The sequence below is a fragment of the Heterodontus francisci genome, chromosome 7 (assembly GCF_036365525.1).
Source record: "Heterodontus francisci isolate sHetFra1 chromosome 7, sHetFra1.hap1, whole genome shotgun sequence".
Classification (NCBI taxonomy): domain Eukaryota; kingdom Metazoa; phylum Chordata; class Chondrichthyes; order Heterodontiformes; family Heterodontidae; genus Heterodontus; species Heterodontus francisci.
This window is the reverse complement of record NC_090377.1, coordinates 7,069,010-7,082,063: the sequence shown is the minus strand read 5'-3', so window position 1 is coordinate 7,082,063 and position 13,054 is coordinate 7,069,010. Positions and strand designations below refer to the sequence as shown.

Here is a 13,054-nt window from a genome sequence, read left to right as displayed (position 1 = left end):
AATGCAGTGTCTGAGAGTGTGGTGGAGGCAGGTTCAGTGAATGTTTAGGTTCTGGAATACACTCTCTGAGAGTGTGGTGGAGGCAAGTTCAGTGTGTGTTTAGGATCTGGAATGCACTGTCTGAGAGTGTGTTGGAGGCAGCTTCAGTGAGTGTTTAGGATCTGGAATGCACTGTCTGAGAGTGTGGTGGAGGCAGGTTCATTGAATGTTTAGGATCTGGAATGCACAGTCTGAGATTGTGGTGGAGGCAGGTTCAGTGTGTGTTTAGGATCTGGAATGCGCTGTCTGAGAGTGTGGTGGAGGCAGGTTCAGTGAGTGTTTAGGATCTGGAATGCCCTGTCTGAGAGTGAGGTGGAGGCAGGTTGAGTGAGTGTTTAGTATCTGGAATGCACTGTCTGAGAGTGTGGTGGAGGCAGGTTCAGTGAGTGTTTAGGATCTGGAATGCACTGTCTGAGAGTGTGGTGGAGGCAGGTTCAGTGAGTATTTAGGATCTGGAATGCACTGTCTGACAGTGTGGTGGAGGCAGGTTCAGTGAGTGTTTAGAATCTGGAATGCAGTGTCTGAGAGTGTGGTGGAGGCAGGTTCAATGAATGTTTAGGTTCTGGAATACACTCTCTGAGAGTGTGGTGGAGGCAAGTTCAGTGAGTGTTTCGGAGCTGGAATGCACTGTCTGAGAGTGTGGTGGAGGCAGGTTCAGTGCGTGTTTAGGATTGAAATGCACTGTCTGAGAGAGCGGTGGAGGCAGGTTCAGAGAGTCTTTCGGATCGGGAATGCAGTGTTTGAGAGTGTGGTGGAGGCAGGTTCAGTGAGTGTTTAGGATCTGGAATGCACTGTCTGAGACTGTGGTGGAGGCAGGTTCAGTGAGTGTTTAGGATCTGGAATGCACTGCCTGAGAGTGTGGTGGAGGCAGGGTCAGTGAGTGTTTAGGATCTGGAATGCACTGTCTGAGAGTGTGGTGGAGGCAGGTTCAGTGCGTGTTTAGGATGTGGAATGCACTGTCTGAGAGTGTGGGGGAGGCATGTTCAGTGAGTGTTTAGGATCTGGAATGCTCTGTTTGAGAGTGTGTTGGAGGCAGCTTCACTGTCTGTTTAGGATCTGGAATGCACTGCCTGAGACTGTGATGGAGGCAGGTTCAGTGAGTGTTTAAGATCTGGAATGCACTGTCTGAGAGTGTGGTGGAGGCAGGTTCATTGAATGTTTAGGATCTGGAATGCACTGTCTGAGATTGTGGTGGAGGCAGGTTCAGTGAGTGTTTAGGATCTGGAATGCACTGTCTGAGAGTGTGGTGGAGGCAGGTTCAGTGAGTGTTTAGGATCTGGAATGCACTGTCTGAGAGTGAGGTGGAGGCAGGTTCAGTGAGTGTTTAGTATCTGGAATGCACTGTCTGAGAGTGTGGTGGAGGCAGGTTCAGTGAGTGTTTAGGATCTGGAATGCACTGTCTGAGAGTGCAGTGGAGGCAGGTTCAGTGAGTATTTGGGATCTGGAATGCACTGTCTGAGAGTGTGGTGGAGGCAGGTTCAGTGAGTGTTTAGGATCTGGAATGCAGTGTCTGAGAGTGTGGTGGAGGCAGGTTCAGTGAGTGTTTAGGTTCTGGAATGCACTCTCTGAGAGTGTGGTGGAGGCAAGTTCAGTGAGTGTTTCGGAGCTGGAATGCACTGTCTGACAGTGTGTTGGAGGCAGCTTCACTGTGTGTTTAGGATCTGGAATGCACTGCCTGAGATTGTGGTGGAGGCAGGTTCAGTGAGTGTTTAGGATCTGGAATGCACTGTCTGAGAGTGTGGTGGAGGCAGGTTCAGTGAGTGTTTAGGATGTGGAATGCACTGTCTGAGAGTGTTGGGGAGGCAGGTTCAGTGAGTGTTTAGGATCTGGAATTCACTGTCTGAGAGTGTGGTGGAGGCAAGTTCAGTGTGTGTTTAGGATCTGGAATGCACTGTCTGAGAGTGTGTTGGAGGCAGCTTCAGTGAGTGTTTAGGATCTGGAATGCACTGTCTGAGAGTGTGGTGGAGGCAGGTTCAGTGAGTGTTTAGGATCTGGAATGCATTGCCTGAGAGTGTGTTGGAGGCAGGGTCAGTGAGTGTTTTGGATCTGGAATGCACTGTCTGAGAGTTTGGTGGAGGCAGGTTCAGTGAGTGTTTAGGATGTGGAATGCACTGTCTGAGAGTGTGGGGGAGGCATGTTAAGTGAGTGTTTAGGATCTGGAATGCACTGTCTGAGAGTGTGTTGGAGGCAGCTTCACTGTCTGTTTAGGATCTGGAATGCACTGCCTGAGATTGTGGTGGAGGCAGGTTCAGTGAGTGTTTAGGATCTGGAATGCACTGTCTGAGAGTGTGTTGGAGGCAGCTTCAGTGAGTGTTTAGGGTCTGGAATGCACTGTCTGAGAGTGTGGTGGAGGCAGGTTCATTGAATGTTTAGGATCTGGAATGCACTGTCTGAGATTGTGGTGGAGGCAGGTTCAGTGAGTGTTTAGGATCTGGAATGCACTGTCTGAGAGTGTGGTGGAGGCAGGTTCAGTGAGTGTTTAGGATCTGGAATGCACTGTCTGAGAGTGAGGTGGAGGCAGGTTCAGTGAGTGTTTAGGATCTGGAATGCACTGTCTGAGAGTGTGGTGGAGGCAGGTTCAGTGAGTGTTTAGGATCTGGAATTCACTGTCTGAGAGTGTGGTGGAGACAAGTTCAGTGTGTGTTTAGGATCTGGAATGCACTGTCTGAGAGTGTGGTGGAGGCAAGTTCAGTGTGTGTTTAGGATCTGGAATGCACTGTCTGAGAGTGTTTTGGAGGCAGCTTCACTGTTTGTTTAGGATCTGGAATGCACTGCCTGAGATTGTGGTGGAGGCAGTTTCAGTGAGTGTTTAGGATCTGGAATGCACTGTCTGAGAGTGTGGTGGAGGCAAGTTCAGTGTGTGTTTAGGATCTGGAATGCACTGTCTGAGAGTGTGTTGGAGGCAGCTTCAGTGAGTGTTTAGGATCTGGAATGCACTGTCTGAGAGTGTGGTGGAGGCAGGTTCAGTGAGTGTTTAGGATCTGGAATGCCCTGTCTGAGAGTGAGGTGGAGGGAGGTTCAGTGATTGTTTAGTATCTGGAATGCACTGTCTGAGAGTGTGGTGGAGGCAGGTTCAGTGAGTGTTTAGGATCTGGAATGCACTGTCTGAGAGTGCAGTGGAGGCAGGTTCAGTGAGTATTTAGGATCTGGAATGCACTGTCTGAGAGTGTGGTGGAGGCAGGTTCAGTGAGTGTTTAGGATCTGGAATGCAGTGTCTGAGAGTGTGGTGGAGGCAGGTTCAGTGAATGTTTAGGTTCTGGAATACACTCTCTGAGAGTGTGGTGGAGGCAAGTTCAGTGTGTGTTTAGGATCTGGAATGCACTGTCTGAGAGTGTGTTGGAGGCAGCTTCAGTGAGTGTTTAGGATCTGGAATGCACTGTCTGAGAGTGTGGTGGAGGCAGGTTCATTGAATGTTTAGGATCTGGAATGCACAGTCTGAGATTGTGGTGGAGGCAGGTTCAGTGTGTGTTTAGGATCTGGAATGCGCTGTCTGAGAGTGTGGTGGAGGCAGGTTCAGTGAGTGTTTAGGATCTGGAATGCCCTGTCTGAGAGTGAGGTGGAGGCAGGTTGAGTGAGTGTTTAGTATCTGGAATGCACTGTCTGAGAGTGTGGTGGAGGCAGGTTCAGTGAGTGTTTAGGATCTGGAATGCACTGTCTGAGAGTGTGGTGGAGGCAGGTTCAGTGAGTATTTAGGATCTGGAATGCACTGTCTGACAGTGTGGTGGAGGCAGGTTCAGTGAGTGTTTAGAATCTGGAATGCAGTGTCTGAGAGTGTGGTGGAGGCAGGTTCAATGAATGTTTAGGTTCTGGAATACACTCTCTGAGAGTGTGGTGGAGGCTGGTTCAGTGAGTGTTTCGGAGCTGGAATGCACTGTCTGAGAGTGTGGTGGAGGCAGGTTCAGTGCGTGTTTAGGATTGAAATGCACTGTCTGAGAGAGCGGTGGAGGCAGGTTCAGAGAGTCTTTCGGATCGGGAATGCAGTGTTTGAGAGTGTGGTGGAGGCAGGTTCAGTGAGTGTTTAGGATCTGGAATGCACTGTCTGAGACTGTGGTGGAGGCAGGTTCAGTGAGTGTTTAGGATCTGGAATGCACTGCCTGAGAGTGTGGTGGAGGCAGGGTCAGTGAGTGTTTAGGATCTGGAATGCACTGTCTGAGAGTGTGGTGGAGGCAGGTTCAGTGCGTGTTTAGGATGTGGAATGCACTGTCTGAGAGTGTGGGGGAGGCATGTTCAGTGAGTGTTTAGGATCTGGAATGCTCTGTTTGAGAGTGTGTTGGAGGCAGCTTCACTGTCTGTTTAGGATCTGGAATGCACTGCCTGAGACTGTGATGGAGGCAGGTTCAGTGAGTGTTTAAGATCTGGAATGCACTGTCTGAGAGTGTGGTGGAGGCAGGTTCATTGAATGTTTAGGATCTGGAATGCACTGTCTGAGATTGTGGTGGAGGCAGGTTCAGTGAGTGTTTAGGATCTGGAATGCACTGTCTGAGAGTGTGGTGGAGGCAGGTTCAGTGAGTGTTTAGGATCTGGAATGCACTGTCTGAGAGTGAGGTGGAGGCAGGTTCAGTGAGTGTTTAGTATCTGGAATGCACTGTCTGAGAGTGTGGTGGAGGCAGGTTCAGTGAGTGTTTAGGATCTGGAATGCACTGTCTGAGAGTGCAGTGGAGGCAGGTTCAGTGAGTATTTGGGATCTGGAATGCACTGTCTGAGAGTGTGGTGGAGGCAGGTTCAGTGAGTGTTTAGGATCTGGAATGCAGTGTCTGAGAGTGTGGTGGAGGCAGGTTCAGTGAGTGTTTAGGTTCTGGAATGCACTCTCTGAGAGTGTGGTGGAGGCAAGTTCAGTGAGTGTTTCGGAGCTGGAATGCACTGTCTGACAGTGTGTTGGAGGCAGCTTCACTGTGTGTTTAGGATCTGGAATGCACTGCCTGAGATTGTGGTGGAGGCAGGTTCAGTGAGTGTTTAGGATCTGGAATGCACTGTCTGAGAGTGTGGTGGAGGCAGGTTCAGTGAGTGTTTAGGATGTGGAATGCACTGTCTGAGAGTGTTGGGGAGGCAGGTTCAGTGAGTGTTTAGGATCTGGAATTCACTGTCTGAGAGTGTGGTGGAGGCAAGTTCAGTGTGTGTTTAGGATCTGGAATGCACTGTCTGAGAGTGTGTTGGAGGCAGCTTCAGTGAGTGTTTAGGATCTGGAATGCACTGTCTGAGAGTGTGGTGGAGGCAGGTTCAGTGAGTGTTTAGGATCTGGAATGCATTGCCTGAGAGTGTGTTGGAGGCAGGGTCAGTGAGTGTTTTGGATCTGGAATGCACTGTCTGAGAGTTTGGTGGAGGCAGGTTCAGTGAGTGTTTAGGATGTGGAATGCACTGTCTGAGAGTGTGGGGGAGGCATGTTAAGTGAGTGTTTAGGATCTGGAATGCACTGTCTGAGAGTGTGTTGGAGGCAGCTTCACTGTCTGTTTAGGATCTGGAATGCACTGCCTGAGATTGTGGTGGAGGCAGGTTCAGTGAGTGTTTAGGATCTGGAATGCACTGTCTGAGAGTGTGTTGGAGGCAGCTTCAGTGAGTGTTTAGGGTCTGGAATGCACTGTCTGAGAGTGTGGTGGAGGCAGGTTCATTGAATGTTTAGGATCTGGAATGCACTGTCTGAGATTGTGGTGGAGGCAGGTTCAGTGAGTGTTTAGGATCTGGAATGCACTGTCTGAGAGTGTGGTGGAGGCAGGTTCAGTGAGTATTTAGGATCTGGAATGCACTGTCTGAGAGTGAGGTGGAGGCAGGTTCAGTGAGTGTTTAGTATCTGGAATGCACTGTCTGAGAGTGTGGTGGAGGCAGGTTCAGTGATTGTTTAGGATCTGGAATGCACTGTCTGAGAGTGCAGTGAAGGCAGCTTCAGTGATTGTTTAGGATCTGGAATGCAGTGTCTGAGAGTGCGGTGGAGGCAGATTCAGTGAGCGTTTAGGATCAGGAATGCATTGTCTGAGATTGTGGTGGAGGCAGGTTCAGTGAGTGTTTTGGATCTGGAATGCCCTGTCTGAGAGTGTGGTGGAGGCAGGTTCAGTGAGTGTTTAGGATCTGGAATGCACTGTCTGAGAGTGTGGTGGAGGCAGGTTCAGTGAGTGTTTAGGATCTGGAATTCACTGTCTGAGAGTGTGGTGGAGACAAGTTCAGTGTGTGTTTAGGATCTGGAATGCAGTGTCTGAGAGTGTGGTGGAGGCAAGTTCAGTGTGTGTTTAGGATCTGGAATGCACTGTCTGAGATTGTTTTGGAGGCAGCTTCACTGTTTGTTTAGGATCTGGAATGCACTGCCTGAGATTGTGGTGGAGGCAGTTTCAGTGAGTGTTTAGGATCTGGAATGCACTGTCTGAGAGTGTGGTGGAGGCAAGTTCAGTGTGTGTTTAGGATCTGGAATGCACTGTCTGAGAGTGTGTTGGAGGCAGCTTCAGTGAGTGTTTAGGATCTGGAATGCACTGTCTGAGAGTGTGGTGGAGGCAGGTTCAGTGAGTGTTTAGGATCTGGAATGCCCTGTCTGAGAGTGAGGTGGAGGGAGGTTCAGTGATTGTTTAGTATCTGGAATGCACTGTCTGAGAGTGTGGTGGAGGCAGGTTCAGTGAGTGTTTAGGATCTGGAATGCACTGTCTGAGAGTGTGGTGGAGGCAGGTTCAGTGAGTGTTTAGGATCTGGAATTCACTGTCTGAGAGTGTGGTGGAGACAAGTTCAGTGTGTGTTTAGGATCTGGAATGCACTGTCTGAGAGTGTGGTGGAGGCAAGTTCAGTGTGTGTTTAGGATCTGGAATGCACTGTCTGAGAGTGTTTTGGAGGCAGCTTCACTGTTTGTTTAGGATCTGGAATGCACTGCCTGAGATTGTGGTGGAGGCAGTTTCAGTGAGTGTTTAGGATCTGGAATGCACTGTCTGAGAGTGTGGTGGAGGCAAGTTCAGTGTGTGTTTAGGATCTGGAATGCACTGTCTGAGAGTGTGTTGGAGGCAGCTTCAGTGAGTGTTTAGGATCTGGAATGCACTGTCTGAGAGTGTGGTGGAGGCAGGTTCAGTGAGTGTTTAGGATCTGGAATGCCCTGTCTGAGAGTGAGGTGGAGGGAGGTTCAGTGATTGTTTAGTATCTGGAATGCACTGTCTGAGAGTGTGGTGGAGGCAGGTTCAGTGAGTGTTTAGGATCTGGAATGCACTGTCTGAGAGTGCAGTGGAGGCAGGTTCAGTGAGTATTTAGGATCTGGAATGCACTGTCTGAGAGTGTGGTGGAGGCAGGTTCAGTGAGTGTTTAGGATCTGGAATGCAGTGTCTGAGAGTGTGGTGGAGGCAGGTTCAGTGAATGTTTAGGTTCTGGAATACACTCTCTGAGAGTGTGGTGGAGGCAAGTTCAGTGTGTGTTTAGGATCTGGAATGCACTGTCTGAGAGTGTGTTGGAGGCAGCTTCAGTGAGTGTTTAGGATCTGGAATGCACTGTCTGAGAGTGTGGTGGAGGCAGGTTCATTGAATGTTTAGGATCTGGAATGCACAGTCTGAGATTGTGGTGGAGGCAGGTTCAGTGTGTGTTTAGGATCTGGAATGCGCTGTCTGAGAGTGTGGTGGAGGCAGGTTCAGTGAGTGTTTAGGATCTGGAATGCCCTGTCTGAGAGTGAGGTGGAGGCAGGTTGAGTGAGTGTTTAGTATCTGGAATGCACTGTCTGAGAGTGTGGTGGAGGCAGGTTCAGTGAGTGTTTAGGATCTGGAATGCACTGTCTGAGAGTGTGGTGGAGGCAGGTTCAGTGAGTATTTAGGATCTGGAATGCACTGTCTGACAGTGTGGTGGAGGCAGGTTCAGTGAGTGTTTAGAATCTGGAATGCAGTGTCTGAGAGTGTGGTGGAGGCAGGTTCAATGAATGTTTAGGTTCTGGAATACACTCTCTGAGAGTGTGGTGGAGGCTGGTTCAGTGAGTGTTTCGGAGCTGGAATGCACTGTCTGAGAGTGTGGTGGAGGCAGGTTCAGTGCGTGTTTAGGATTGAAATGCACTGTCTGAGAGAGCGGTGGAGGCAGGTTCAGAGAGTCTTTCGGATCGGGAATGCAGTGTTTGAGAGTGTGGTGGAGGCAGGTTCAGTGAGTGTTTAGGATCTGGAATGCACTGTCTGAGACTGTGGTGGAGGCAGGTTCAGTGAGTGTTTAGGATCTGGAATGCACTGCCTGAGAGTGTGGTGGAGGCAGGGTCAGTGAGTGTTTAGGATCTGGAATGCACTGTCTGAGAGTGTGGTGGAGGCAGGTTCAGTGCGTGTTTAGGATGTGGAATGCACTGTCTGAGAGTGTGGGGGAGGCATGTTCAGTGAGTGTTTAGGATCTGGAATGCTCTGTTTGAGAGTGTGTTGGAGGCAGCTTCACTGTCTGTTTAGGATCTGGAATGCACTGCCTGAGACTGTGATGGAGGCAGGTTCAGTGAGTGTTTAAGATCTGGAATGCACTGTCTGAGAGTGTGGTGGAGGCAGGTTCATTGAATGTTTAGGATCTGGAATGCACTGTCTGAGATTGTGGTGGAGGCAGGTTCAGTGAGTGTTTAGGATCTGGAATGCACTGTCTGAGAGTGTGGTGGAGGCAGGTTCAGTGAGTGTTTAGGATCTGGAATGCACTGTCTGAGATTGTGGTGGAGGCAGGTTCAGTGAGTGTTTAGTATCTGGAATGCACTGTCTGAGAGTGTGGTGGAGGCAGGTTCAGTGAGTGTTTAGGATCTGGAATGCACTGTCTGAGAGTGCAGTGGAGGCAGGTTCAGTGAGTATTTGGGATCTGGAATGCACTGTCTGAGAGTGTGGTGGAGGCAGGTTCAGTGAGTGTTTAGGATCTGGAATGCAGTGTCTGAGAGTGTGGTGGAGGCAGGTTCAGTGAGTGTTTAGGTTCTGGAATGCACTCTCTGAGAGTGTGGTGGAGGCAAGTTCAGTGAGTGTTTCGGAGCTGGAATGCACTGTCTGACAGTGTGTTGGAGGCAGCTTCACTGTGTGTTTAGGATCTGGAATGCACTGCCTGAGATTGTGGTGGAGGCAGGTTCAGTGAGTGTTTAGGATCTGGAATGCACTGTCTGAGAGTGTGGTGGAGGCAGGTTCAGTGAGTGTTTAGGATGTGGAATGCACTGTCTGAGAGTGTTGGGGAGGCAGGTTCAGTGAGTGTTTAGGATCTGGAATTCACTGTCTGAGAGTGTGGTGGAGGCAAGTTCAGTGTGTGTTTAGGATCTGGAATGCACTGTCTGAGAGTGTGTTGGAGGCAGCTTCAGTGAGTGTTTAGGATCTGGAATGCACTGTCTGAGAGTGTGGTGGAGGCAGGTTCAGTGAGTGTTTAGGATCTGGAATGCATTGCCTGAGAGTGTGTTGGAGGCAGGGTCAGTGAGTGTTTTGGATCTGGAATGCACTGTCTGAGAGTTTGGTGGAGGCAGGTTCAGTGAGTGTTTAGGATGTGGAATGCACTGTCTGAGAGTGTGGGGGAGGCATGTTAAGTGAGTGTTTAGGATCTGGAATGCACTGTCTGAGAGTGTGTTGGAGGCAGCTTCACTGTCTGTTTAGGATCTGGAATGCACTGCCTGAGATTGTGGTGGAGGCAGGTTCAGTGAGTGTTTAGGATCTGGAATGCACTGTCTGAGAGTGTGTTGGAGGCAGCTTCAGTGAGTGTTTAGGGTCTGGAATGCACTGTCTGAGAGTGTGGTGGAGGCAGGTTCATTGAATGTTTAGGATCTGGAATGCACTGTCTGAGATTGTGGTGGAGGCAGGTTCAGTGAGTGTTTAGGATCTGGAATGCACTGTCTGAGAGTGTGGTGGAGGCAGGTTCAGTGAGTATTTAGGATCTGGAATGCACTGTCTGAGAGTGAGGTGGAGGCAGGTTCAGTGAGTGTTTAGTATCTGGAATGCACTGTCTGAGAGTGTGGTGGAGGCAGGTTCAGTGATTGTTTAGGATCTGGAATGCACTGTCTGAGAGTGCAGTGAAGGCAGCTTCAGTGATTGTTTAGGATCTGGAATGCAGTGTCTGAGAGTGCGGTGGAGGCAGATTCAGTGAGCGTTTAGGATCAGGAATGCATTGTCTGAGATTGTGGTGGAGGCAGGTTCAGTGAGTGTTTTGGATCTGGAATGCCCTGTCTGAGAGTGTGGTGGAGGCAGGTTCAGTGAGTGTTTAGGATCTGGAATGCACTGTCTGAGAGTGTGGTGGAGGCAGGTTCAGTGAGTGTTTAGGATCTGGAATTCACTGTCTGAGAGTGTGGTGGAGACAAGTTCAGTGTGTGTTTAGGATCTGGAATGCAGTGTCTGAGAGTGTGGTGGAGGCAAGTTCAGTGTGTGTTTAGGATCTGGAATGCACTGTCTGAGATTGTTTTGGAGGCAGCTTCACTGTTTGTTTAGGATCTGGAATGCACTGCCTGAGATTGTGGTGGAGGCAGTTTCAGTGAGTGTTTAGGATCTGGAATGCACTGTCTGAGAGTGTGGTGGAGGCAAGTTCAGTGTGTGTTTAGGATCTGGAATGCACTGTCTGAGAGTGTGTTGGAGGCAGCTTCAGTGAGTGTTTAGGATCTGGAATGCACTGTCTGAGAGTGTGGTGGAGGCAGGTTCAGTGAGTGTTTAGGATCTGGAATGCCCTGTCTGAGAGTGAGGTGGAGGGAGGTTCAGTGATTGTTTAGTATCTGGAATGCACTGTCTGAGAGTGTGGTGGAGGCAGGTTCAGTGAGTGTTTAGGATCTGGAATGCACTGTCTGAGAGTGCAGTGGAGGCAGGTTCAGTGAGTATTTAGGATCTGGAATGCACTGTCTGAGAGTGTGGTGGAGGCAGGTTCAGTGAGTGTTTAGGATCTGGAATGCAGTGTCTGAGAGTGTGGTGGAGGCAGGTTCAGTGAATGTTTAGGTTCTGGAATACACTCTCTGAGAGTGTGGTGGAGGCAAGTTCAGTGTGTGTTTAGGATCTGGAATGCACTGTCTGAGAGTGTGTTGGAGGCAGCTTCAGTGAGTGTTTAGGATCTGGAATGCACTGTCTGAGAGTGTGGTGGAGGCAGGTTCATTGAATGTTTAGGATCTGGAATGCACAGTCTGAGATTGTGGTGGAGGCAGGTTCAGTGTGTGTTTAGGATCTGGAATGCGCTGTCTGAGAGTGTGGTGGAGGCAGGTTCAGTGAGTGTTTAGGATCTGGAATGCCCTGTCTGAGAGTGAGGTGGAGGCAGGTTGAGTGAGTGTTTAGTATCTGGAATGCACTGTCTGAGAGTGTGGTGGAGGCAGGTTCAGTGAGTGTTTAGGATCTGGAATGCACTGTCTGAGAGTGTGGTGGAGGCAGGTTCAGTGAGTATTTAGGATCTGGAATGCACTGTCTGACAGTGTGGTGGAGGCAGGTTCAGTGAGTGTTTAGAATCTGGAATGCAGTGTCTGAGAGTGTGGTGGAGGCAGGTTCAATGAATGTTTAGGTTCTGGAATACACTCTCTGAGAGTGTGGTGGAGGCAAGTTCAGTGAGTGTTTCGGAGCTGGAATGCACTGTCTGAGAGTGTGGTGGAGGCAGGTTCAGTGCGTGTTTAGGATTGAAATGCACTGTCTGAGAGTGCGGTGGAGGCAGGTTCAGAGAGTCTTTCGGATCGGGAATGCAGTGTTTGAGAGTGTGGTGGAGGCAGGTTCAGTGAGTGTTTAGGATCTGGAATGCACTGTCTGAGACTGTGGTGGAGGCAGGTTCAGTGAGTGTTTAGGATCTGGAATGCACTGCCTGAGAGTGTGGTGGAGGCAGGGTCAGTGAGTGTTTAGGATCTGGAATGCACTGTCTGAGAGTGTGGTGGAGGCAGGTTCAGTGCGTGTTTAGGATGTGGAATGCACTGTCTGAGAGTGTGGGGGAGGCATGTTCAGTGAGTGTTTAGGATCTGGAATGCTCTGTTTGAGAGTGTGTTGGAGGCAGCTTCACTGTCTGTTTAGGATCTGGAATGCACTGCCTGAGACTGTGATGGAGGCAGGTTCAGTGAGTGTTTAAGATCTGGAATGCACTGTCTGAGAGTGTGGTGGAGGCAGGTTCATTGAATGTTTAGGATCTGGAATGCACTGTCTGAGATTGTGGTGGAGGCAGGTTCAGTGAGTGTTTAGGATCTGGAATGCACTGTCTGAGAGTGTGGTGGAGGCAGGTTCAGTGAGTGTTTAGGATCTGGAATGCACTGTCTGAGAGTGAGGTGGAGGCAGGTTCAGTGAGTGTTTAGTATCTGGAATGCACTGTCTGAGAGTGTGGTGGAGGCAGGTTCAGTGAGTGTTTAGGATCTGGAATGCACTGTCTGAGAGTGCAGTGGAGGCAGGTTCAGTGAGTATTTGGGATCTGGAATGCACTGTCTGAGAGTGTGGTGGAGGCAGGTTCAGTGAGTGTTTAGGATCTGGAATGCAGTGTCTGAGAGTGTGGTGGAGGCAGGTTCAGTGAGTGTTTAGGTTCTGGAATGCACTCTCTGAGAGTGTGGTGGAGGCAAGTTCAGTGAGTGTTTCGGAGCTGGAATGCACTGTCTGACAGTGTGTTGGAGGCAGCTTCACTGTGTGTTTAGGATCTGGAATGCACTGCCTGAGATTGTGGTGGAGGCAGGTTCAGTGAGTGTTTAGGATCTGGAATGCACTGTCTGAGAGTGTGGTGGAGGCAGGTTCAGTGAGTGTTTAGGATGTGGAATGCACTGTCTGAGAGTGTTGGGGAGGCAGGTTCAGTGAGTGTTTAGGATCTGGAATTCACTGTCTGAGAGTGTGGTGGAGGCAAGTTCAGTGTGTGTTTAGGATCTGGAATGCACTGTCTGAGAGTGTGTTGGAGGCAGCTTCAGTGAGTGTTTAGGATCTGGAATGCACTGTCTGAGAGTGTGGTGGAGGCAGGTTCATTGAATGTTTAGGATCTGGAATGCCCTGTCTGAGAGTGAGGTGGAGGCACGTTCAGTGATTGTTTAGTATCTGGAATGCACTGTCTGAGAGTGTGGTGGAGGCAGGTTCAGTGAGTGTTTAGGATCTGGAATGCACTGTCTGAGAGTGCAGTGGAGGCAGGTTCAGTGAGTATTTAGGATCTGGAATGCACTTTCTGAGAGTGTGGT

The 13,054-nt window shown here is 49.8% G+C and overlaps 1 protein-coding gene across 4 annotated transcripts in view; it reads left to right on the top strand.

Moving 5' to 3' along the window:
• Positions 1–13,054, top strand: part of LOC137371821 (C-X-C chemokine receptor type 2-like) — a 422,042-nt gene that overhangs the window by 183,678 nt on the left and 225,310 nt on the right. The gene's annotated exons all lie outside the window — the stretch shown is intronic.